Source organism: Sciurus vulgaris (assembly GCF_902686455.1).
Source record: "Sciurus vulgaris genome assembly, chromosome: 3".
NCBI lineage: Eukaryota > Metazoa > Chordata > Mammalia > Rodentia > Sciuridae > Sciurus > Sciurus vulgaris.
Window position 1 is genome coordinate 36,462,799 of NC_136463.1, and position 26,868 is coordinate 36,489,666.

Consider the following 26,868-nt stretch of genomic DNA (forward strand, 5'->3'; position numbering starts at 1 on the left):
ATCCCTCAGACTGCTAAAAAAAAAAAAAAAAAGTAAATAAGTAAAAGCAGTGTTTGTTGTAGAAATAACTACCAAATAGCTCAACGAACTTGCAAATTCACCATAACCTTCTTGGGCATGTCATTAATCCCCACTAGGCTTCTCTTTAAAATAAAGAGGCCTAGCTCTGAGCTCAATAATCCTCTGATGCAGGAGGCGGCTCTGTGTTCCCAAGACCCAAAATGCATGGATGGAACATCCCCTTCCTCTCTGCTCCTATCCTTGAAGCCTACTCTGAAGGCCCAGCAGCAGCTGGGCCCTTTGAATATAGTTGCAAGTTCTTCTCTTCATTGGGTACCTTCTTTTTTCTTTTTCTGTTTTTGCAGTACTGGGGATTGAACTCAGGGTTTGGTGCATGCTAGGTAAGCCCTCTGCTACTGAGTTATATCCCAAGTCCACCTTCTTATATTTTCTTTTAAAACACTGGGAGATAGGAGTGGAGGCAGGTCCTTTGGAGAGAGGAGGTGGTTCCAAGGTCACTAGTTTGCTGTTGGTCAAAAGAGCATGTAGCCAGGAGTGGGAAGCGGGGTGACTTTATGCAAAACACTTAATCTCCTGGAAACTTTGCTTTCTCCACTGTGGAAGGAAAGTAATAATGCTAGTTATTAATAAGCCTAAATTATGCTAAGTTTCAAATAAATGTATGTGGCAGAAGCTTCAAGACTATCCTGTGCAATCTGAATGTACAGTTATTGGTTTTCCTCCTAGAAGCCAGGAGGCATTAGGTTGGAGCTTTCACCTCCAGATTCTTTGACACATAAAGATTCTGCCCAAGCTGTTTGGCTTCTTCAGCAGGATGAATGTCTGCAGATCCCAGGATGCTGCCAAACCAGGAATGTGAAGTCAATGACAATGTCTTCACTGTAGCTTTAATACTGCACAAGATACCTAACTGCTTCTCTCCCAAATCAAACTGAGTTCACTGAGAAATTATTCTGATGTACCAAAGGTATCAAAAGACCAAGAAAGCATCCAGCACAGAAACCACCACAAAATAGGTGCCCAATAGGAGGATCACAAGTTCAAGGTCAGTCTTAGCAATTTAGCAAGACCCTGTCTCAAAATAAAAAATAGAAAGGGCTGGGGGCATATCTCAGTGGTAGAGATCCCCTGGGTTCAATCCATAGTAACCACCTCCCCCCCTCGAAAAAAAGACACCCAAGAAATGTTTATTGAATCAAAGGATCAAAGAACAATCCTTCACTATATTTTGACTGAAGAAGCTATCATGGGTCTAACAAGGAGCTAGTAAAGGCATTTCGAGGCCTGCCTCCTACCCCCAGGCAGCACTGTCCTTAAATATCTCATTCCTGAATAACCCCTCACTAGGTGCAGTAGTGTACACCTATAATCCCAGAGACTGGGGAGGCTGAGGCAGGAGAATCACAAGTTCAAGGTCAGCCTCAACAATTTAGCAAGAGCCTGTCTGAAAATAAAAAATAAAAAGGGCTGGGGGTATAGCTCAGTGGTAAAGTGCCATTGGGTTCAATCCCTAGTACCACACACATCAGCGTACGCGCGCGCGCGCACACACACACACACACACACACACACACACACACACAAAAGAGAACTCTAAGCTGTGGCAAATGGCAGGCTCTCCTTTTTGTGGTGCTGGGGAATGAACTCGCCTACTCAGTAGGTTTCTTTTCTCTGCAGTATTAAAGTAAGTATAATTTATGTTTTCATTTATCCTGGAAAGACAATATTCTAAAACCAATTGTTTAGGAAAGATTATTTATCTTGACTGTTCATTAATAAATGACAGTGTTTGAATTTCACAAGTTTTCAATTTCATGCAAGGGGCACAGGCCTTCTGAACCACTCATATGCCTAATAAATACCTTAAGTAGAGACAAAGGCCTTATTTACAAAATTACTCCTGAGAGTAGATGTATTAGACATACTTCATGAATTTCACTGCTGGGGACACTAAGCAATCTTAGGTCTTAAATGCATAAACAAGTTGAGCCAGTTCTTTCCATGGCAGTAACCCAAAAATGTCCTCTTTGTCTACATATGGTACCTCTTCCACACGTCTATAATAGTTAGCTTTTAAACATATGGTGTTTTTTTCTTTCTTTTTTGTTGTTGATTTTTTTTTTTAAACTGGATGATATTCAGGTCCATTATTCCACAAAATATCATGGGCAATCAGACAGTCTACACCAGAGGGCAGTGAGGGGCTCCAGTCTAGATGCTTTTGGAGAAGCAGAACTGGATCATTTATCTAAGTAGAGGATTTCCATCAGATTCCTGAATATTCAGTTGCTCAGGAACTCTTTTAGGTCAGTGGGTTGCATTTCCACCCCAGGAATCTGAGCGGACTCTGTGACACAGTCCTATCAGTAGTAGTGACTCCCAACCATGGGGACTCTTCAAGAACCTCAGGTCAGAAGGTAGACACCTTTGGTTTGTGGGTGGGAGAGTAGAGGTGTGATATGTGTAGCTGGCAAGAACCTCTAGGTTATTATGAAATAAACTCTGATCCTCCCTAGACCTCCCCAACAAGAAGAGTCACCTGGGATGCTTACTGAACAAATGTGCTCTCGGGTCCTTCTCCTAAGTAGTCTGTGCTCTGAGATAGGGTCAGATTCTTATCCAGGGATTTTGAGAATCATTGTCCTCAATCCAGTTTTAAGAATCTCTGCCTAATATTGGCAGCTTCGGTATCCATCATAGCAGCTTGGGTATCACAATGGGGTCCCTGTGGGCAACCCAATATTATAAAGGAAAGTTGACTTCACTGGGAAAGTGCTGAGTACTCCATCCTTTTTTAGTTTCCTCTGATGCTCCTCCTTACTCTCTGATTGCTCCAATTCTCTCCCAAGGTCTCACTTTACTCTGCGACTCAAATTTTGGTGCTTCCAAGGGATCCACCCTAGCCCTCTCCTTTCTCGGCACACTTTTCCTGGGTGAGCCCATTCACTTCAATAGTGACAAACACCATCTGCAAACAACTGACTTCTAAAATTACATCTCTATTTCAGTTCTCTCCTGGGCTCCAAATGCATTTGTGTAAGACTGAATGCTTTCACACATGGATGTCCCACAGGCACACAAACTCAGCAGTACCTTCTTTCTCCAAAATGCATTACTTTCTTTCCCTATTCCCTACCTAGGTGAATGACCACATTCTTCTCAGCCGCTCCAGACTCCCTTTCCTTTCCTCCACATACAGCCCATCAGTAAGTAAAGCTCTGTGCTTTACTTACTAAGCCTTCTCGAGTCTGTCTCCTACTTTTCATAACTACCGGGCTTAGACTCTCATCAGTTTTCACTGGGATCATACCAACAATCTTTAAACTGACCTTCCTGCCATCTAATGTGGCCTCCATTCAATTCACTCTTCTCAGTGTTTCTTGAATGACCTTCTCTACAATGCAAATCTGAACACATTACCCATCAGTCCTCAGGATGAAGCCCAATCTTGCTAGCGCAATGGTCTATCCCCTAGCCCCTACCAGTTCTTCAGACTCTGCCCACCCTATGTAGACCTTGGCACCCTGCCTCTGCATCTGGAATGTTCTTCCCTGGCCAGGTTTTCTTCATTCGAGGATGTGGGTCAGCTGGAGGAGTCAACCACTTCTAGATCTGACTTCAGTCTTCCAACAATCCCACAGCACCTCAGCTCACATTCTGAGGTGAGCTCTTTCCTTAGTTTAATCAATTTATCAACAGCCACCACAGGTGCCCAGCCACTATGCTGGTTGCTGGGGATTTTGATAAAGGAGACAGACCAGTCACAAGAGTAATAAAACATTTTCTGATCTTTCTGTGAGACTGAGTTCCTGGAGGACACCATTCTTTTTTTTTCTAAATCTCAGTGGCCTAGTGCATAGAACAGTGCCTCAGTTCCTGGCACCTGGTGGGAAGAAGGGAAGGAAGAAATCAAGGTCGTTTCATCTGGAGAAAAGAGCAAGAGAGCTGTGATGCCAATATTCAAATATTTGAAGAGTAATTTATGGAAATGGGAACAGATTAATTTTTGTGACCCTGAGGGGCAAAACAAGACATGGAGGGAGAAGACAATGATCTGGCACATTTCAGCATGAGAAATAGTGCCAAGTGACCTGACAAGCGGCCTCCCGCAGATTCAAGCACCAGTTCCTCTGAGCTGTCTTTGTGGGCAGGAAATGGCCCTGGGGTCACCTCCTCATGGTGCCTGCACACCCACTGCCATTGACGTGGTGCATATGGGATTGTGTCACGCCACTGTCACCTTCTCAACAAATTCCTGCCAGATTCCAGAAGAGTGGCGTATTCAGGTGCATGACCAAATCTACACACTGGCCTTGAAACTCACTGCCCTCCACAAACGACTTTGACCTTCACTCCGGTAACCCACTCATCTTCTTGACATGGTGCAACTGGGACATTTAGTATTTTAAGCTTAGAAACCCAACGTTTTCATCAAGAAATTTCCTCTTTGCTTCTCTCTCTCACTTCCTATTCTTACTAATAATGCTCTTTGACCTCACTGAAGCTGCCAGCCCCTGGCACCCTCCCTAGTCTCCTGACCCCCTGGCTTCCCCCGAGTGACAGTTCTCACTGCCCATCCCAGTGTTCAGGAATCACAGGTCTGATAACACCCTTACCAAGTACCCCCCAGTTCCTCCTGGTCTGTCTGCCACTCCGGCTTTGCCAGGCCCATCCAGCATGTTCCATCCAATCATCTAATTCCTCTGCTCCTGCTCCTGATCTGCTGAGCTGTGCTGGAGAAAGCCACATACTTGTGTCAACTGGCACCATGACAAATTCATCAGCCAGGCCCTTCCTGCTCTTCACCCTTTATTTAGTCTTTCCATTTGTTCCTGGTCAGTTCCCTCCTGCATTTCCCCCTCTTCTCAAGCTCCCCAAACCTGTCACTGCTCTCTCCTCATTCTTGGCAGATGACCTGCCAACTAACTGCCTTTGGGATTTCTTTTCTAGTTCTTCTTTTAAAGATTCAGAAGTCCATGCATCTTAAAAGCGACCCAGTGTGGGAGTGACAAGCACAAAACACAGCCCCTGAAGAATCGCCCAGTAGCCAGTCAGGCATAGCTGGAGAGGAGTCTCCTCTGACGAGAGAGAGAACAGCAGTGGAGGTTGGCTGGGAACTAGAGAACAGCTCTTCCCGTCTTTCATTTCCCACTGAATACATTCTGCAGAGTTTTTGATGTTGCCCTTGTCACTTCTATTCTGCATCAGAGAGCTGGTGCTGTGTGAGGCTCAGTGGCATCCTAAGTCGGAAGGAGATGAGTACAGCAGGCAAGCCCCGCCCTGGGTGGAAGTTTATAATCCAGATTACCCTGTGCCTCCCCAGATGAGAAGGGACAGAGCAGTTATCATCCCTGTGAGGGGTGTGTGTGTGTGTGTGTGTGTGTGTGTGTGTGTGTATTTATTTCAGAGTTGTCCAGTGGTCAGAAAATGCCCAGCCACAGCAGCAAAGAAGAGGCTAGCGTGACAGATCAACTCTTTACCATGGCTGCCAAGTTCCAGATGACCTGGCCCTGCCCACTTCTCCAGGATCATCTCTCCACCATTCCTCCCTTTTGGCAAGCCACAAACAAATCTCCTTCAGTTCCACTGAAGTGCTGGGCTTCCTTTCACCTCTGGGCCTTGAGGGCTTTGCCTTGCTTATCCCTTGATCCCAGGAGAAATTCTATTTCAACCTTCCCCTCCTCTCCCATAGGTTAGGTCAGGTGCCCCTGAACCTACCCTCTCAGAGTCTGACACCCTGCTTTGGAATGCTGATTCATCTGTTTCCTCTCCTAGAACATAAGCCCCATGAGGGCAGAGATACCTCTTCTGAGTTCTCTATGGTATCCTCAAAATTGAGGCCCTACCTTCTTTAATGCTAATACATTGGTCCCAGAGAATTAAGGATGTCAGATGCCAACAGAACACTAATGTCAGTGCACAGAGGGAAGAACGTCCCAGTGGAGGTGCAGGCGAGCCTAAGAGAAATTCTGTCTACCTTTTTTTTTGTTGGACTAGGGATCAAACCCAGGGCCTTGTGCATGAGAGGTAAGTGCTCTACCACCAGGTTACATCCCCAGACCTGGTACTTCATCTCGACAAGGAGACCCAGAGTCACCTGCATCTGGTTTCATACTGTGATGGCTACAGCCCTCAGCACAGGGTGTGGGTGAAGAGGCTCAAGTCTCTGACAAAGGAGAAGCAACTGGTAGGAGGTTGACCCTAAAGACCAAGGAGATTTGATGCCAAAGGAGGATTTAGGTAGATGAATTCAGGTTCTTCTTAGCAAAGATGTTTTGTATGTTCCAGCTTCTTATGGGTGAGGCCTGTCCTCGGCTCAGTGCAGGGTTCTCTTGGATTGGAGTTCCATGCAGGTCTGCCTGCTCCCTAGGCTCCTGGTTCTTGTCAACCTACTCTTTGACTTTGTGACTAACTCTTGCCTGTCTTAGCACATCCAGAACCTTCTTATACCCAGGACTTTCTTCTGACCAAGGATACCCAAGCCTGCACCCAGCCAGGCCCTGACCTGTTGGAGTGACCTGACTTTACCAACCAGGCACTGCACAAAGCCCTGGACTCTGTGGAAGGAGAAAATGGTGGGGGTGGGGGCAGTCCACATAGAAAGGGGGCCCCCATGGAGACCCAATTGAGCACAGAACACTGACACAGATTTGCTTTTCTCTTTCTAGGCAAAATGCCCAACTGGCACTGTTTTTAGAGGAATTAAGCTGCTTTTGACTTAGACAGAGGATAATCACAAGTTCCTGGAGGATAATATTGAGAAGGGAATCTGTCAGGGGAGGCATCTGATCACACTCAGACCCTGTAGGGGAATGGCAGTGGGAGGTTAGTTATCTTGCCATCCAGTAATTTTAGCACTAACCCCTGCATCTACTTGCTCAACTAGGACATTTCAATGGGGGCTACACATCTACTAGTGAGCATTTCAAATTATATGGAGGTGCAGGGCCCACCCAGGCCATAACCAGAGTTTATAGGACCTAAGACTGGGGCCTGGGTGTCTGCCTTTGTAAAAAGTTGACCAAGTGACTCAGATGTATTTTTAAAAGAAACTCTCATCCTGGGAATGAAGCTCAGTGGTAGAGTATTTGCCTAGTATGTGTGAGGCGGTGGGTTCAATTCTCAGCATAAGAAAGAAGGAAAGAAATAAAATTCCTTCATACATCTCTTTCTGCAGGGTGGTGTTCACCTCTGCAGGCCCAGGACCATGATTGACACATGCATGTTGTATGAATGAAAAACTGAGGCTGTCTTCATGCTTGGGTTCTCTCTACCTATGTAGTAGCTGGCCCAGTGAGGAAAGAGGGATGAGGTAACTGGCAGGGGGGAGAGTCCAGGCCTGTCATACTGCCCCACTTGCCATGCCCAAGGCCAAGAGGAAACAGCAATCTTAAGAATCAAGAAAGCCTTGATGTGGTAGTGTCGGGAGGCTGAGGCAGGAGGATTGCAAGTTCCAGGCCAGTCTCAGCAACTTAGAGAGACCTTGTCTCAAAATAAAAAATAAAAAGCCTTGGAATGTGGCTCAGTGCTTAAGCCCCCCTGGGTTGTTCAATTCCTGAACCTAAAAAATATGTATAAAAAAGAAAAGAACTAAGACTTGAACCTTCACTCTAAGCTCATGGCCAATTGCCTGTAAACCTCTGGTAATCACTTTTATGTCAATTGCTGCTAGAATTCTGTGGCCCAGGGATATTCCTAGACACTTAAATTCCTTAAAACTAAAATGACACATCATTTCCTTTTAGATTTGTCATCTAAAACATCACTGAAAGAGACTGTCCATTTATGTCCTATTACTGGCTGTTACATTTATGGTATTTGGGGAATCACAAAGAATTACCACAAAGAATATGGAGGAGAACACTTGAGGGCAGAGAATAGGTCAAATGCATGCCACTTCTCTGAACCTGACCATGAGGGCTGAATCTCACACTATGGAGGGAGCATGGTAGGAGTTGAGACTTTGTGACTTTGAGTCCAGGTGCCTTTATGAGTCTTCCAAAGGCCTCCTGGCCTCCTTAAGGAGTGCAGTACAGTGCTGGAGGAAAAGCACTGAACCTGGGGCACTGAATCAGGAAGACCTGATTCCATCGCCAACCCACTGGGCGTCACTGCGTGAATATTTTACCTCTGCGAGCTTCGGTGTCCTTGTATGTGCAAAGGGAACAGTGATATCTGCTCTTGCCATTTGAAGGATTGTGGCAAGAATCAAATAAAATAGAAAGTGTATACACATGCCTTCTCGATAAATTCTGAAGTGATGTACTTTGAGAAACATGAGGTTCTCCCCTGGGGACTCTGCCCCACAGTCATCTTGCGTGGGGGCTGATTTCTCTTCCTCACGCCTCAGGCCCTGCAGTGGAGTCGATATCCTTTGTGCTTATCACAGATGTAGGCTTTTCTTCTTTATTTCATAAAACCCCTAACTGGGACCCTAAGCTCATACCCCTCGTTACAGTTCGGTCTTGTGCCGGTCCTCACACCCTGTATTCCTTAAAGATTTGAGGCCCTGGTTCAATACCACTCTAACAGTGTCACAACACGAATCCTATTGTAAGTCCCACCGACGATCCTTCCACCAGTCTGGCCTTCCAGTTCTGGAACCTCCTCACTTATAGTGCCCTTGTCTCCTACCTCTCCGCTCACTGCTGTGGCCATTCTTTTAACATAATTAGCAGTAACTGCAGACACTGCCAGCCCCAGCTCCAAATGTCCCACACCGGCCACCACCTCTTGCCTTTCTCATTTTATGCCTCTGGTACCCCAATGCCAACCACCCTCCAGCCTCACCAGGGCCTATGATCCAGTGATCCTGCCTGCTTCTCACTGTCCCTTCCCCTGGTGTCCTCTCTTTCTACCATACAGAATGGTCATAACCAGTCCCTTGCATGAATGCTCAGCTTCTGACTCCTCCTTTCCCTATGTGGGACTCTCCTGGCGAAACCCCAACCTTGATAAAGCCAACCCTCCACCTACTCCTAACTACTCATAACTGATAGAACGCACACCGTTCTAACTATTTTACCTTAAATGGATGATTGCTAACTTCAAATGACCTTTAAAGCTACCCACAAATTATATTCCCTTGGTTCATTTGTCCTCTCTCCTAGATGATTACTTCATATTCTCTCCTTTTCCTCAAACTTCCAATGCCTTCTCCACCACACTCACTTTCACGAAGAGCTTAGATGACTACTTCACAGAGAAAGAGAAGCAAATGGAAGGGGAATCTAACGTCCCCTGACCTGCATCTGCCTTTCCTTTGACTATGCACTAGACCCCAACATCTCTTGCCATCAACACTCAGTATTTTCCCCTGAAAGAAAGAAAGACAAGACAAGACAAGACCCTCTTGGTCCCATTTCCTTTTCTTCTAGCTACTTCCCCATCTGTCCTCTTCTCTTAATCAAAACTTCTTGAAAGAGTCATCCTGACTTGCTGTGTACAATTTCTTTTTTTTTCTTCTCTCTCTTCAAATCTAATGAGGGTTTTGCCCTTACCTCTCTCCTGAAAGTGATGTTCCAAAGTTGATGATCTCTGCATTATTAAATCCTCCTGCTGTTTCTCAGTTATCAGTCTGGCCTGATCTGTCAACAGGTTATATGTGTCTCTGACAAGTTGATTCCTCTTTTTACCTGGCTTCAGGACACTCACTCACCTGGTTTTTCTCCTGTCCTTCTGGTTACTATTCCTCAGTCTCTTACGTTACTCATCTCCTTATCTATCTATCTATCTATCTATCTATCTATCTATCTATCTATCTATCTATCTATCTATCTATGCCTAAAACACCTTGTGTTCTCAGGCAGCCTCCCGTTCAAATACTAACTAGGACTGACCCTGCTTAGCTTCCAAGATCAGACAAGATGGGGCACATTCAGGGCCACAGACCTCCATCTTTACATCTTGAGATTCTATAAGCCTTGGTCTGGTCAAGAAAGGATCAGAATGCCAAGGGAGTCCTAGTTTGAGCTCCTTTAGGACCCTTCCTCTCAAGATATCCTTATTCCCTGAATCTAAAGTGAGCCTGTGTCTGGGATTTTCACTCACTGAGCCAAAATCCTTCCTTCATTGGTTTTCCCTGGGAATGGAGGAGAGATGGACACCAGGGGTGAGGCAGTAAAACAGACCAAGGGCAAGGGGCAACTGCCACTGTCAGAGTCGGTATTTCAGTCTGGGAGCTCTGCTGGTTGATTTGCCTTCTGCAGCTTTCTCAGAACAATCTTCCCGGGAGGTCACACATCACCGATTGTGTAAGAGTCCAAAAGAACATGAGAAAATGGGAGAATCAGATGGGTTTCTGCAACTTTTTTTTTTCCTTTTGAAATCAAGATGATGAGCTTTGGCTTACTGAGAAATGAGGTATGAAGAGGGACATGACTGCCATCAAGGAGAGAAACAAGATTTGTTTTATTTGTTATTTTTACTTTTTTGGGTGGTGGGGGGGGTAAGGGCATGAGACAGGCTTCCTATTTTGAAGACTGATAAGGACACTGAAAAAAAATATAACTTCTCGGTGTCACAGGGGAAAATGTACTCTTCCTGGGAAATGTTAAAGGCATTAGTCAGGGGGAGGACATCAGGATCAACTGCTCCCACACAGGCCTGGTGGGGCCAACGGAGATGGGCGGCCTCCTGCCCCTGGGAAGGAAGGGCCTTTTCCTTCCAGGCAGGGTTTAGCCTGACTCACAACAGCTCCAAAAGCCCCTACCTCCACTCAGCAAACAATGCCAGAAAAACATCTGCTACCCCTAACCCTCCACTTCCCAAAAGAAATGATTAAAAAGTTAAAGAAACACTTCCATATGGAAGAATCCAATCCCAACAGGTCACCACAAAGATACTTCAAACACAATAAAACAGGAAGAGCTAAAAAAAGCAGAGAAGTTCACAGAACCCACACAATCTTTTATATAAGAAAAAGAAGAAAAAAAAAAAAAGTCACCCTGGGTAACTTTACACAGTTCAGAACACTATTTGGCAGTTAAGTATGTCCTTAATCTGCTCAATTTGCTTATTATAGTAAAGGTTTAGAAGAATTTGAGAGTAGTGGCCAAAAATACTGCAATAATCTCTATTCCTAAAGTAAACTTACAAAGCGAATTAACTTCTTCAACTGAAATATTTTAAAGTGCTCATGCCTTGCCTCCCCGCCTCTTCCTGCCCCTGACACAAAAATTGGCAAGTGAGAAAACATGGCCATTTAAAATCAGAACCATTTGAGTGCCTTTATTATTATTCATCCAACAAGCATTTATTGGGTACCTGAAAAGCTGGGGTCTGCAGCGTCAGTGGGATGCAACATTAAAGGTGACACTCAGCCTGCTTTGAGGTGCTTAGGGCATGACATGTGATGCAGGATTGGGGGCAGGCACTGCAGTTGAAGCTCAGGGCTCAGATCTGACAATAGAAGAAGGGACTGGATGCAGGTGGCAGGGGAGTCTGCTTTTTTCTTGTCATTACTGAAGTTTGAACTAGCGGTGCTGGACCACTAAGCTACATTCCCAGTCCTTTTTTTCATTTCTTATTTTGAGACAGGCTCTCATTAAGTTGCTTAGGGCCTCACTAAGTTGCTGAGGCTGGCTTTGAACTTGCGATTCTCCTGCCTCAGCCTCCCCAGTAGCTGGGGTTACAGGTGTGCATCAGTGCAGCGGGCCTTCAGGGTGAGTCTGCACACAGCACAAATTTTGGAGTCAGACAGATCAAATCTGAGTTTCACCAAAGTACTGGGCGAGGTGCTCCATCTCACTGAGCCTTACTGTCTTCACCTATTCAATGGAGCTAGGACTTCTTCCTTCCTGAGTTGGCGTAAGGATTCATGAAAATATTCCCAGGCATACCGCAAACTGTTGATCCCAGAGAGAATTTCTGGTTTTGTTTCTAAACTTCTGTGCAACACTGTAAGGTTTCAACTAAGAACCTTGTGGACATTTTAAGGCCAGAGGAAAAAGAATGAGTAAACAAGGACCTTCAAGGAACGAGAGCAAAAAGAAAAAGGAAAGAGCAACATTGACAACAAAAATAATCCTACCAATATTCGGTTTAGGTGCACTAGGAAGTGATTTTCTTTGGAGAGGAACCAAACCAGGCAGTTCACATGGAGTTTGGCAAATCCCAGGACGAGGGAGGCCCGTCAGGAGCTTGGCAGATAGATGACGCGAGCACTTTGTTGCTCCAGAGGGAAGACCTGGGGTTGAGGGCTGTGGGCAAAGCCGAGCCTCCCTTCCAGCAGGCTGCAGGCTGACTTCTCTGCTACTTCCCCTGGGCCCTAAATTGCTTCCTGAGGCGAGGACCCCAGCTAATGGTTTATTTACAACAGGAAGAAGCAATTACCTTGGAGAACACTGAGTCATCTACCCCACCATTAGCCAGGACACCAGCACTCTCCACCAATAACCCCCAAGATAGATGAACCAGCAACTGCCTCATTTAAAGACAAGGCTGTGATGGGCTTTGCTATCCTATGCAGGTGAGGGATGTGAATTGAACAATTAATCAATCAATAAAATTCTTTTTTGGTACTAGAGATTGAACCCAGGGCCCTTGATCATGGAGCTTCCCACCGGCTTCCAGTTCTTTAAAAAAAATGTTAACATTTTCAGACAGGATCTTGCTAAGTTGCTGAGGCTGATTTTGAACTTTTGATCCTCCTGCCTCAGCCTCCTGAGTGGCTGGGATTGCAGGCATGCACCACTGCTCCCGGTTGAGGGATTTTAAATCAAGTATAAGAAGGGGAGTCTTGGCAGTAATACCAAGCTTTGAGTCTGGCAAGTATAAAGTTATGTTTGGTTCTGCCAATGCCTTTTTTTGGGCAAGACCTTTGTCCTCTCTGGGCAAAATGACCTGATATATCCACATCTTCAAATCTAGCTTACCAGAAACAATGTTGTCAGTGACATTAAAAACAAACAAAAAATGGATACAGAAAACCCTTGTGGATGAATGAAATTGAGCACTGGTACAAAGTAGGAGGGACTGTGACAAGGGAAGCCAGGCTTGGAATGAACACACCACATCTTCCTCACTGGAGAGGCAGGTCACCTGTCAGGTAAAAACTGTCAAGGCCAATACTGGCTGGGAGTGGACATTAGAAGGTAAGGTTTCTAGAAACATCCACAGAGAACTGGAGGAAACCCAGAAGCTCTGTATGGGAGGAGGCTGACAAAGACAATGAGAAAACAGCCTAAGAGAACGCAGGCTGTCTCTTCTGATATTTAATATCCAGGAACTAAAGGCAGAAAAGGTGCAAAAAGCTTAATAGTATTTGTAGTTCAAATTAAAGTGTTCAAAGCCCCGTTATAGAGCAGGGTAATGTATGCAATGACATCTGGGACTGTAATCAGCAAAGCACTTTCAAGAGCTGCCAAAGCAAACAGCCAAATAACAAATCCACTTTACAGATCATCAATCCGGTCCTGGACTTGCCAAGGTAAATAGCAAAAGCCTGAAGTTTGCTTTGCAAACCAGGGAGCTAGGAGTTTAGCAAGGTCTTGGTCCAGAGCAGCACCACTGGGGCAGGGCCCCTGGAGCCTCAGGCGCGAAGGGAAAGCCAACAAGCCCTGTGGCTGAGTGGCACAGAGAGGGGCCGGTAGAGAAGCTGCCTGAGGTGGGGAGTCTGGCCCTAGGGTGGGGTCTGAAGATAGTCATCAATCTGCGTGATCACAGCTGCCAGGCTAGATATGGTCCTTGCAGGTGCCCACCCTCCAGTCCAGACTCCAGTGATTCCTGGCCAGACTACAGTTTATTTCCAAGAAGAAAATGCAATCCAAATTTGCTTTTTCTCCCTTGCTTTCAGTCCCTTCAAAAGGCAATAATTATCCAGGCCGGAAAGGCATTTTTCAGAGAGGTCAGGCAGCATCGAGAAGGTGCAGCCCTGGGGACTGGATGCTCTCCAGCAAAACCAGACACACGGGGACCGACACTCACAGCTTCTGAGTATGGGGCCGCCCTGAAGGAGTAATGGCCAAGGGGTACTGTGAGGTCACTACTGACAGTCTCACAACTGGGAAAAGGGGTCCAGACCCTTACATCAGACCAGTAGTCCAAAAACAGCAGTTTTAGATGAGAGGGGAAGAGATGGTCTTGAGAAAAAAGGTGGCTTTGCTAAGGGCACATATAAATTAGCCCTAGAGAGCAGGACACAGCATGTTGGACCAGAGGGGAATGTCCCCCTCTCCAACCCTGGAAGAAATTGCTATTTTGAATTTGCAAAGCACACACAGGGCCTTTAGGGCACTAATGGAAGTAGACTTGACTGAAATGAGGCTCCCTGAAGGGAAACTTGCCTATGTCACCCTGGTGAGAAAAAGGAATGGGCTGAAAATGATGCAAAGGTCAAACAGGGGCGCCAGATGTGTGAGGAGGGGCTCTGGCCAGCTCTAGGTAGACGAGCACGGCATCAGTGGCAGGGCCATAGAGCTTTCCTGTGGTGACTGAGGTCCTGTGCTGGATGCAGGTTCAGGTTCTCAGAACCCAGAGACCAACTTCTGCTCAGGAAGCCCCATGTGTAGTAGATGGCCTAAACTTAGGCACTGGGCCAGGCCCAGAGATGGATCAGGCATCTACTGGACACTAATAAATACCACTTGCTGTCATCATGAGCAGCCCCTATGACACTTAATTTTTCCAAAAAATAGAATTCAGTACTTTTTGTGACTTCTTTGCTTTCTTGTGACACACTATATATATATGACATTAGCCATTAACTCAACAACTTAAGTAATTATCATCCTTACAGTGAAAATCTGTAACAGGTGTTTTTTATTTGTTTGTTTTTTTGTTGGTGCTGGGGATTGAACCCAGGACCTTGTGCACGCTAGGCAAGCACTCTACCAATTAAGCTATATCCCCCAGCCCCCTGTAACAGAGGTTTTAATCATCCATTTTATAGATAAGGGAAGAGGCTCAGAGAAGTTATATAACTTGCCCAAGATCATCCAGCTCACCCTGTCTCCTACATGCTTTTCTGTGATACCTACAGAATGAAATACTGATTCCCACAACCTCCTGCTCTTGACAGCTTTCAGGGGAGATGGCGTTGACATGAGCTGGGAAGTTCTTTGTTGATGTTCCTACTGTATCATGATCCTGTTTATACATCTGTCTCCTTTGCTGGACTGTGAACATCTGGAAGGCTGAGATTATATGATTACCTTTCTGAATCTCCAGGGCCTCTAATGGGGGCTCACCAAGTTGTATGTTGAATAAATATAAATGAATGAATGAATTGATGTGTGCATGCCTGCTGACTCATCTCTCAATCAGGGAAACAAAGGACTGGGAAGGTTCAAGAATGTGAATGCTATGAAGCCAGCGAAGCAGTAATGAATGGGGTCCTTGGGCTCAAGAAGGCAATAAAGGCTGTAGGCACTACGAGGTAAGCAGAAGGTGGGCCAGAGTGCAGGCTGAGAGGAAGGGTCTGTTGGTGATGAGGCAGGGCCTGCCTGCCTCACAGAACGTCCCCATGTTGTCCCAGGTCTGGCTTGAGGTCATGGTCAGCTCTTGCCTGATGAGAACTGGTACCCTCTTAAGATTATAGGTTGAGATCGACTGCTGGGCACAAACCCCTCTGAAGGTGGAAGTTTTCCAAGACCCTCAGCCACAGCAGCTGTGGCTGACAAGATCTCAGGGGCCAGCGGCTCCCCAAACAGTAAATGCTCTTGTTTTTTTCAGGTTTTGCTGCTGAGCCATGTGCCACCAAGGTTCAAAGGCAGGCTTGAGGTAGCTCCAGGAGACAGAAGAGCCCCTAGAAAAGTGCCTCCATGGGTCTATGGGAAAGGACTGAGAGCCACGAGGACGCAGCAGTATCGGGAGGGCAGGATTCCTGAAACAGCACAGTCCCGTCTCTTCCCCTTACATGCAATGTGACTTCTCTGAGTCTTTGCTGCCTGCCCTGTTAAGATGATGTAAGAACTTTTACCTCACAGAATAGAGAGTGAGAAAGAATTTGGGAGGTGGGTAGTAGGGATTGAACCCAGGGGCACTTTACCACTAAACTACACCTCCAGTCTTTTTTTATTTTTAGACAGGGCTAATTGCCTATAGTCTCACTAAATTGCTGCAGCTGGCCTCAAACTTGTGATCCTCCTGCTTCAGCCTCCCGAGTTCCTGGGATTACAAGTGAGCACCCCCAGGCCTGGCAACTTGGAAAGAGTTTTGTAAAACTGCATGTCTCCTCACGTGAGATTTCCTTTTCTGCTGTCAAGCTGTTCCCTTCCTTTCAATATGGAGCCATAAAACATGCTGATAAACTATCTGCTCCTCACAACACGGCAGGCAGCCGCTCCCCTGGGGAAGGAAGCTGAACTCTCGAGGATGGCGAAGGGAGGGGAGGGGATGTTGGCACTCAGAACAGGAAGTTCTAGAGGACTCCTTAGCTGAGAGTCACACACACCTCAGGCTCCACTATCCTGGTGAGACTATTCTGCTAGGCCACCACATAGCATCTGTTCAAAGAATGTCTTCCTGGGACTGGGTTGTGGCTCAGTGGTAGAGCGCTTGCCTAGCATGTGTGAGGCACTGGGTTCAATTCTCAGTACCAAGTATAAATAAATAAATAAAATAAAGGTCTATCAACAACTAATAAAAAAAATTTTTAAAAAAGAATGTCTTTCCCTCATGCCCTACAAAGCCCCAAAGAGAACCCTTCTGGGCGACTCTCCACAGAGCCCCTCCGGAGACAGGAGGCCTAAAGGGGAAGCTTTTCCCTTCAGAGAACAACCAGCAGCTCCGTTCCAGAATCTGTTGGGCTGGGTGGCAGCTCCACACTTGTCTGAAGAGCCTCGCCCTGCTCATGGGAGGTCAGGACCCACATGCCAAACCAGACACACATATGGGAAAGATTAGCCCAAACATGCGAGAGACAGACCAGCACAGGATGATACATGGCAAAGGCTGGTTTGGTACAAACCAAAAAAAGTACACCACCCAAACCCATCAGGGGCTCGATTACAGGCAGATAATGTTTGTCTGCCACAGCGATGGGCTGAGAATTCAGAAGGGTGGTCACTTCAGGCCAAAATGTACAAGTCATACACCTGCCATATGGTTGTGTATTCACAGTGACAAGCCCATATGAACTGAAAAGACACTAAAATGTGTTCTTTGTTCAATGGGCTCTTTTCACAAGAATTCTCCTTCCCTCACCTCTAAGAGTGGGATGTAAGAAGGGCACTATTATTTGGGCCTTCTTGAGGTTAAAATTGACTTAGGCCAGTCTGGGCTTGTACCAGCTGACTTTTCCACTGTCCAAGTGGTCCACCAGTGTACTCTAAAATCAAGGCATGGGCCTCTGGCTGCTTTCCAACCCCCAAGGACATTTCAGACCCTGTCCATACCTGTCAGAAGCTGGTTCAGAGAATAAGAGATCCTGGAAGAAAAAGGCAACAGAGCTTGCCACACACCTCACAAAAGGGCAGACTCTCAAGATCAGCAGAAATTGCTGGAAATGTCCAGTTTATTCCTAGCCTGCATAAACTCCATGTCCCCAGGCCTTTGTGCTGGAGGTGCTAGGATTGTTACTGTCTTGTGTGTATTACTCTTGCCTTTCCAAGAAAATTGGAAGATCCTGGAAGGCAAGTCAGGGCCTTACATGCTTTCCTTGCTCTACAACGTCTAGCACCTACAGTAGGCTTTCAACAGGATTTGTAACACCTGTTGGGCGTTAAACACCTGCTATGTTCCTGGAGCTGTGCCAGGCTCTCCTGACAGAATTCAGAACACACGTCTGACCGAGAGAAGCTCTTTGGGAGGGGCTTCAACTGACCCATTTGGGATATAGCCAGAATTTTCGCCATGATTGTAGGATGTCCAAGCTGGCAGAGACTGCGCAAAACCATCTGCTGATATTGCCAAGAAGAAACTGAGATCCAGGGAAAGAAAGTAATTTACCCCAGGTTAGGCTATGAGCAGAGAGATCATGCTCATTAAAACTTGGGTCTCCTCCTTCCCAGGCTAGTGCTGCCTAAGTCCTCTGTGTACTTTAAGTATCCTCTGTGTGCTCTGTGGCATTTGTTGCTGAGGATGACCAGGCAGGCTGGGGGACACTCATGGCGGGTGGCTGTGGAGGTCCCAGATGCTACTGGGTTTGTGGTGAGGCAATGTGAATCTCGGCAACATCATCAGCTTGACCAAGTGGCCACAGATCACACGCTGGTTTCCTTCATAAAACCCTCCTCTGAGAACAGTTTGCTGCCCAGTGGATTAAGGCCTGCATGGGCTGGCCTGGGCCAATTCAAGAGTGAATACTGAAAAAGTACAGAACCATTCACAACCCTTCTCTGTCTATGAAATGAAACTAGAAATTTCATGAACTCTTTTCAATGAGTTGAACTTTCAATATGGAAGAGACCTGAGGGCCTCTAGACTAAATTCTGTACTGTGATCATTTGTTTACCAGTTTCTCCCACTCACAGTAAGCTATATTTGGGTAGGGTCTGTGTCTTACATTTCTATTTCTAGTGCCTAACTGTGTCTGATAAAAGAAAATTCTTAATAAATGCTCATGAAACAAATATTATTATAAATTTGAAAATCAGGGATGGCTTCCTGGGAGAGTTGGCATTGCGCTGGGTCTCATGGTCACACTGGTGAGTGTGGAGGAGGAGGAAAGGATGTGAGCCAGGGGCCTTTCCTCCACAGTGTCACCCAGAAGTCACTCCATATCCAGGAGGTATTCCTGCCCCTTCACTTTTGTTCTCCTTGTAAGTGTTATTTCCAGCCAGGCACAGTAGTGCACATCAGTAATCTCAGCGACTTGGGAGGCTGAGACAGGAGGATGGCAAGTTCAAGGCCAGTCTATGCAAGTTAATGAGACCCTGTCTCAAAATAAAAAATAAAAAGGGCTGAGAATGTAGTTTAGTTGTTAAGTATCCCTGGGTTCAATTCCCAGTACCAAAAACTTTTTAAAAGGTAAACATGTAAGTGTTATTTCTTATTGGAAAAGTTATGTTGAAACTCTTGACTCCTGTTATTTTGGTATTTGGATGTGGGGCCTGTGGAGGGTGGGGTCCTCATGATGGGATTAGTGCCCTTATCAAAGGAGAGCTTGCATCTGGTTCTGGGATCTCTGCCATGTGATGACCAGCAAGAAAACAGTCACCTGCAAACCAGGAAGCAGATTTTCACCAGACACAAATCTACTACTTTGAGTTTGCCTTTCTATCTCCCAGAACTGTGAGGAATAAATTTGTTGTATAGGCCACCCAGTCAATGGTATTCTTGTTATAGAAGCCTGAAGTGACTAAGACAATGATAATCAGAATGTTTTTCTCAGCATCAAATAAGTTTTGTGCTCATACTAGTATTTAGGAGTTTTTTTCTAGATCATCATACTCTTCATATTGATTTTCACCTCTCTTTTAAAACTTAAAAGTGTCCCTAAACACTAGGATCATGGTGCACACCTGTAACCCCAAGGTTTTGGGAAGCTAAGGCAGGAAGTTTGCAAGTTTGAGACCAGCTTCACCAGCTTAGCAAGATGCTATCTCAAAATAAAAAAAAAGAATAATAAATAAAAAGAACTAGGCATGTAGTTCAGTGGTAAAACACCGTAAGTTCAATTTCCAGTACCCAAATCAATCAATAAATAAATACAGAAATAAAATCCTTCAATGTTCTTTTTAATAGCTGTATGCCATTCCATAAGATGTATGTACCAAAGTTCACTGTTACCCTCTCCTCTAATAATTGATAACTGGGTTACTTCTTTCTGGTTCTCCCCGCTGCCTTGCTGAGTATACGCAGGCTGGGTATTCTTTATGTGAAATGCTTGGGACCTGAAGTGTTTCAGATTTGGAAGTTTTTTTGATTTTCAAATATTTCCATAAACTTTACCAGTTGAGCATCTCTAGTCCAAAAATCTGAAATTTGAGCATCAGTGGACTTCAGATTTTGGGATTAAGGATGCTCAACCTGTGCAACAGCACTTTTACCTTAATACTTAATACCTATATATTTGTAGGATAAATCCCTAGAAGATAAATTGCTGGGTCAGAAAGAATGAATTATTCAGACTGGGTGGGACATAGCTCAGGGTATAGCACGCATGAGATCCTGGGTTTGATTCCCAGCACCACACACACATACACACACACACACACACACACACACACACACACACACACAGAAAAAGAAGAATGAACTATTAACATATAATGGTTACTTCCAAATCGCCTTCCAAAATTTGTGCACCAATTTATACTCCCACCAACAGTCTCCCATCAAAAAGTACTATAAACTTTAAATAAAGTCCTATCTACTGCTAGCCTGTTGTGATCTGAGTGTCACCTTGGCAAGGGTTCTCTACTCCCTCATCTCTAAGTACTACACACTTGGCTATCATTTATCTAACTTGCAACACAATCTCATCACATATCAATAAAATCATGAACATTTATACTTAATATATTAATTTGTAAGCGTCTCCTCGACTCTGTAGTTCCATTGTTTACAAATAGATTGTGAGCTGCCTCAGGGAAGAGATGTACGGATTCATCTTTTTATCATCTCCCATTTGTCTCTCCCCATCCTTCCCCAAACTAGCCCAAACATCCTTTCTGTGTAGAGACCCTTAGATCCAACACCTTGACTTCCCTATGGGAAAGTGAACATGTCCAAGCCTCCTCCATATAACTGTCAATTCTTAGTGAAAGAAGTAAAATGAGTAGTCAGAAAACTGGAGCCATCCTTAACAGCTCCTCCTCTTCTACCCATCCATCTCCACTCTATCACCAAGTCCTACTGAACCTACCTTCTAATGTCACTTGTATCAGTCCATTTATATTTGCTATTGATACCAGCCCAATCTCTTCCATCGTCTTCCACTGGACTTCTGAAATAGCCTCCTGTCTGCCTCCCCATCACCAGAGTGATCTCTTCGAAATTCGAATGTGCCCATGTCACCCTGTGCTGAGAACATGCTTTTTACTGCTCTTAGTTGAAGACTAAGCTCCAGGTGAGAGCAAGACCCTGTGGCCTCAGTCCATGCTGTTTTCCCCCTTCAGTGAGAGATCTAGTCACACAGCCCTTGCTCAGCTTCTTGGCCATTTTGTTTTACCTGCCTCTCTCCTGCCCCCTTTGCTGACTTCACTCACCCAATACAGCTTAGTTTACAGTTTAGGAAAACTCCCTGAATATCCCTTGCAGATGCTCTTGGTCCACATGGAATTTTCCTGCATAATACTTATCACAATTTATAATTATGTGTATTTGTAAGATTATCTAAATACTGTCTTTTCCCCTCCTGAGACCATGAACTCCACAAATTCCATTGTGTCCCACAGAGTGCATTTATAGTCACACATTTAGCAGACATTTGGTGGCTGCTGAACTTATAAATGGCAGGTGTTCAGGAATGCATGATTTTCTTTTTTCTTAGCCAGATTTAATCTGGATCCAGATATCGTGAGCTTTTGGTGGGAGAAGCATTCAATAAGATGGAGTCCAGATGATGGTCTCTAGGGACCACCTATCCTGTTTATCTGTCACAGGAGAAATGGAGACACTCTTTTTAAAAACACCTTCTTAAAAAAGAGCCCCTGCTTCGTGAAGCTGGTCCATCTCTTTCATGCGAGTCACTGTCAGGCCTGTTACTCCTGGAAGCCAGCCAATCATTCTTTGAAAAGGAACCCTGGTTACTTTAAGATTTTAGTCCCTTGCTTAGGCCATATATCAATGCTCCCTGCTGTAGTGGCTATGCTGCCTGCTGTTCAAATTTGTCCAATTAGACACAGCCCCATGGGGTGGAATTCAGTGTGAAACATGCCTGCCACTGACCAAGAATGAGTCGGTGTGGAAAGTCCTCAGATAGGGCCAGCACAGGTCTGCCCTGGACGGCTCGTCACCCTCTGGGCAGTGCCCACACCCTGAGGCGAGGGTCACCGTTCAACCCCTGTGAGGCCTGATAACTTTTCAGGGCTGGACATGGAGAGGCTGCCTGGAGTTTGTGTGGACAGGGTGGGGTTTGAGAGTCAGCCCCCACAGATATGAAGAGGTCAAGGTGATGTTTATGTGGTGTGTAGCTATTGCCATGGTTTCTACAGGCCCCACAAACATTCTGTAAACATGACTGGGATACAGCCTGAGGCCCATGCTGTGGGTCCAGGGACAGTCAAACACTCAGAGGCCACCAGTCACTCAGCAGTGGGCGGCCCCACCAAAGGACGAGGAATCCAGGGGAAGCCAAGGTGAGGGAGGGTTCTCAAAAAAAGCACAGGCAAACTGGGGGTGTTAATGGAAAAGGGTTTCAAGATAAGAATTTTTAGCAGTTCTGACAAAAACGCCTTGTTTGCAATAATTCCCTTATTCTTTCAATGTTTTTTATTTTTCCTCAAGCAGCCTCAAGCCGTCTTCCAGAAACTCTTGAAATTCTTCAGACATCAGACTTCTGAATGCAGAGGAGCTTTAGGACTCATGCAGTCTCCACCCTCATTTCATGAATGAGGTGAATGAGCTGAGGGAGACCCTGATTTATCCAAGGTCCAACAACCAGTCACTGGCAGAGTTGGACTCCCTGCCTGGCTCATTCAGAGATGTCTTCCTTTGGGAGCCTATTTCAGTTTGTGTGTTTTTAAATGAGGAGTCAACTCCCCAGAATTAGAGATAGATAGGCAGAGTCAGAATATTCTAGAACTGGGAGATAAATCTCTGTTCCAGTTTTCTCTGTGTGGTTAGTTCACATTCCAGCTATGGGCTTTAATTTTGCCAACGTGTTCAACGAAGGAGATTGGGTTCCTTTCATCTCGAATCATTCATTGTTCTAAGCATTTACGGAGTACTTAGCACTGGAGATACAGAGAGGGAAAAAAAAGCAGGTCTCTGCCCCTGGAGGAGTCCGGAGCCTGACAGGAGGGAGCCCATAAGGTGGTGCGCTAAGTGCTCTAGCAGAGGCTTGTAAGAGTGGTCTGGGAACGCAGAGGAAGGCGGCCCCACCAAAGGATGAGGAATCCAGCTGGAAGCCAGAACGAAGGACCCCCCAGTACCTCACTAACGGCTCTCTTCTTGCCTTCCTCCTGACCTTTGACAAGTTCTCCTTTTCCTCCAGGAAGAATGTTCACACAGGAAGGGAAAAGGTGTCTGGGAAAGGGGAGAAACAAAAAGCCCAGAAACCCACCCAGAGAACGAGGAGTCCTGCGGGTGAGGCTGCCTGCGTCTGCTGGACAGCTTAGGGCAGGGGAGCACTACGGCGAGGCCACCTGCTTCCTGGGGACCAGTGATGGATAGTCTCTGAGTCCTTGGAGGAAGTGGGGCCTATTAAGGAAACAAAGACCCACCTTTTGACTGAGATGCCGTATGGAAGAAGGAGTGGGGAGCTTGATCACCAATTCCCTACCCAAATTCATCTCCCCTGTATACCCCGAAGATTAAAATTTTGAGAACATCCAAAATACTTCTCAAAGCACTTCTACAAGCTGGGCATGGTGGCATGCAACTGTAATCCCAGAGACTTGGGAGGCTGAGGCAGGAGGACAGCAAATTCCAGCCATAGCAACTCGGAGAGACCCTGTCTCAAAATTTTAAAAAAGGACTGGGAATATAGCTCAGTGGTAAAGTGCACTTGGGTTCAATCCCCATTACCAAAATATAAAAAAAGAAAGCACTTTTACATTATCAACTTAATTTTACAGGGAGAAAACTAAAGCCTAAGGCAGGTCAGGGCCACTTCCCGGATGGCGTAGCTTTCTAGGGAGCGTCAGACTGAGCTGAGCCTAGAACCCAGGGCTAGAGGCCCCTATGGAAGCTCCTCACCGCACCATTTCTTTCCATGGTATAGCTGAGTGCTCCACACAGATTCATATTTAACTAGTGAGATTTAAGAGGAAAAAGGATAATCGGAATGAGTTATAAATGAGTCCTTCCCCCTGGGGAAGTTTGGGCTTTAGACAAAAGTCTTCTCATCTTTAAAAGACTCCCCTTTGTGAAATGAGCAATCTGGCCCGTGGACATCAGCTGTCTAAAAGACTGCTGGGTTACAGTGAATTTCCCCATGTGATGCTAAGTTCATGTGACCATTATCCTTTTTCTTTCTTTTCTTTCTTTTTCTAAGCCAACTGCTTAGCAGCTCAATCAAATTAATTGTACGCTTTCAAAAGGCATCAAAATAGCCACGACTCTCCCTAAAAAGAAGGCAGGCGCCTTGTTTTCAGGAAAAGATATAAAGTCCTCACCCTAGGGTCCTCAAACAGATATTCATTCTGGGACAAATCTCCCCTTTCACCCAAAGCTGCTTTTTTTTTTTTTTTTTTTTCTTTTTTGAGAGTCTTAAAAATATCGACACCAATGAGACTATACTTTTGGCTAACTTCTGGCCCAATTTTATTTTCGGCTTCAAGTAACTGGAAGTTCTTTATGGTCAAGGACAAAACAGAAGAGGCTGGAAAAACCTCATTAAAAAACCAACTCACTTGTTTGAAATGAAGTAGAGGCAGGAGAAAGCGAGAGAAGAGTAGAAGGAGAGCGAGGCCATGTTCTTGGCCAAGCCTCCGGTCTGAAGAAATGTCACAGCTTCAAAATGGCAGAGTTACAGTCTCACTTCTCAGAGGATGGCTGAAGGCTTAGAGGAATGGGTGTAACCCCAGTAGGCAATAATGCTTCTCACCAAGAGTGACGAGAGAAAGGTATTCTTAAAAGCTACTGAGTCAGGTATGAGGGTACACTTCTATAATCCCAGCTACTTAGAGGCTGAGGCAGGAGGATCATGAGTTTGAGGCCAGCCTCAGCAACTTAGCGAGACCATGCTTCAAATTTACATTTTTATAAGGGGTGTGGATATAGTTCAGTGATAGAGCCCTCATCTAGGAAGTGCAAGGCCCTGTGTTCAAGCCCTAGTACCACAAACAAAAACAAAAACAAAAAACAAACAAATACACATTTCCTCTAAAACAGTCTCCCAGAGACTAGCATCTTCTGCAGAGTGAGGCTCTTATTGTATCTGAGCAATCAGCAAAGTGTCTTCCCAGTTGGGCTTATTCTTACCTAACAATAATATTCTGAGAAAATAAGTAGAGATAGGTGTCATTATTACTGAGGAAGAAACTAAGCTGAATAAAGCTCAGAGAGATCAAAGAACATGTTCAAGTTCATACAGACTGCAAGGACTCTAAATCAAGTCCTCCAGGGTTCTTGTGGCCTTTCTTTTGTGCATGGAGCAGAATGGAGAGCACTTAGGTCACTGACTCTAAGAGTCTACAGTAGTCACAGGACCATTTGCTGGTCAGAGCTTGCTGCTGTGTGAAGAATGCCTGATGCTAAGGTCAAAATGCCAGCTAAGTGACAGTTGACAGAGCAAGGGTCCCTGGCAGTGGGGGAATAAGAACTCAAGAGTCTAGAGGGTTGCTGGACTCCCAAGATGGCCGACAGGAGGAAAGCACTTCCTGGTCACAGCCTCTTATCACCCTGGGTCAAATGGCTTCTTCTCAGGCGTCACAGGCCACTTGCCACCCTGCTTTTGCTTATGCATTTCCTTCTGGACCACAACTACAAACAAGGTCTGTGAAAACAGGCCAGGAGCTTCCCCAGGAAGCCAGCAGGTGGTAGTTAAGGAAGAGGAGTGTAAGCCCATCTTGTCAGAGCTAACAGGCACCCTCTCCTCTTCTTTTGCTACTGCTCTGTCCTTCCTTGGATTACCAAGGTGCTACCATTTTATTTCATGCCATGTCTATCCAGAAGATTGGGTGCTAGAGAGAAACTGAAATGAAAAGGGAAGTTGGAGATATATTTAATTATGTTGGTAAAACTCATTTTAAAAAGGGATAGAAAACCAAAAGACACTAGATTAATGATTTGCAGTACATGAGTTCTAGTCTCAGCTGTACTATTTATTAATTGTATAAAATCGAAAATCTATAATATGAACTAATAGTCATAGCTCCTGCCTAAGTCACAGCATACTTTAGGGATCATTCAAAACAACGTACATGACAACCCTTTGTCAAAGTTCAAGCGCTATACACATGTGATATATTATTATTATGACTGAAGAGCTGATCACACACATTTCTGAGGAAACTCTCTTTGCCAATTAAGAAAATATGAGACATCCAAAGTAAATATTAGAAAAAAGTCTAATAGGACCCTCTGGGCATGGTCACTAAATGCTACGTGACTTAAAAAGCTGAGGAGAAATGGGGTGGAAATTTTTGTGGTTAAATCTAACTTTCTTCAATATTCCCAACTAAGAGTCCAGGGAGCCGATGAGGAGCCCAGGACGTTTTGGTTCGCAGCACCGCTGTCTGGGAATAGACTGATGCAGAAAGGAAAACCGGGCTTTGGAGTAAAAGAGACCTGGGTTCAAATTCTATTGGAGGATTTTCTCTAAGAAATGCATAGAAAAAAGGGACTGTTCTCTAAAAGATTGTGAGTTTTATGCAGAAAGCAACTTTAAAAGCTACCTTCAGAAATACATATTACTTTCCCTTCTAATGCCATTATAATTATTTAGTCTGACCAAAGGCTAAAAGAGAAAAAGTACTTCTCCAGGGAGGAAAAGGAAATTACTTTAGTCAATGTCAAAGTGACAAGCCATCAAAATATTGTGGTTTATTCAGATTAAAAAAAAAAAGTCTCTGAAATAGACCTAGATGACCTGGCAAACTTTTGAATTTAATCTTGAGATATACTTTAACAACAGACATCCTCTACAGCATACCAAGCAAATTTATAAGAATATGATCAATATATTTGACATATTATTTAATTATAATCTTTAGTGACAGAGACAATAAGAAAATCTAGCATCAAGATTCTGACAGTAGAATAAATAAATAGATATAATTATTCCTCTTACTAATCATGGCAGAATTGTAAATTATCAAGCCCAACTGTAAACTTGAGTTCTAAGGTTTTCTTAAT

At 45.0% G+C, this 26,868-nt stretch overlaps 1 protein-coding gene and 1 long non-coding RNA gene across 3 annotated transcripts in view; one reads left to right on the forward strand and one right to left on the reverse strand.

Annotated features, from left to right (window-relative positions):
- The window catches only part of LOC306656375, a 41,764-nt gene extending 15,120 nt beyond the window's left edge, over window positions 1-26,644 (forward strand). For both annotated transcript variants that reach the window (XR_013762490.1, XR_013762491.1), the window contains one exon: window positions 12,345-26,644. This is a non-coding gene — a long non-coding RNA (uncharacterized lncRNA). The remainder of the gene's footprint in view (window positions 1-12,344) is intronic.
- Window positions 1-26,868, reverse strand: part of BCAS3 (BCAS3 microtubule associated cell migration factor) — a 568,797-nt gene that overhangs the window by 39,041 nt on the left and 502,888 nt on the right.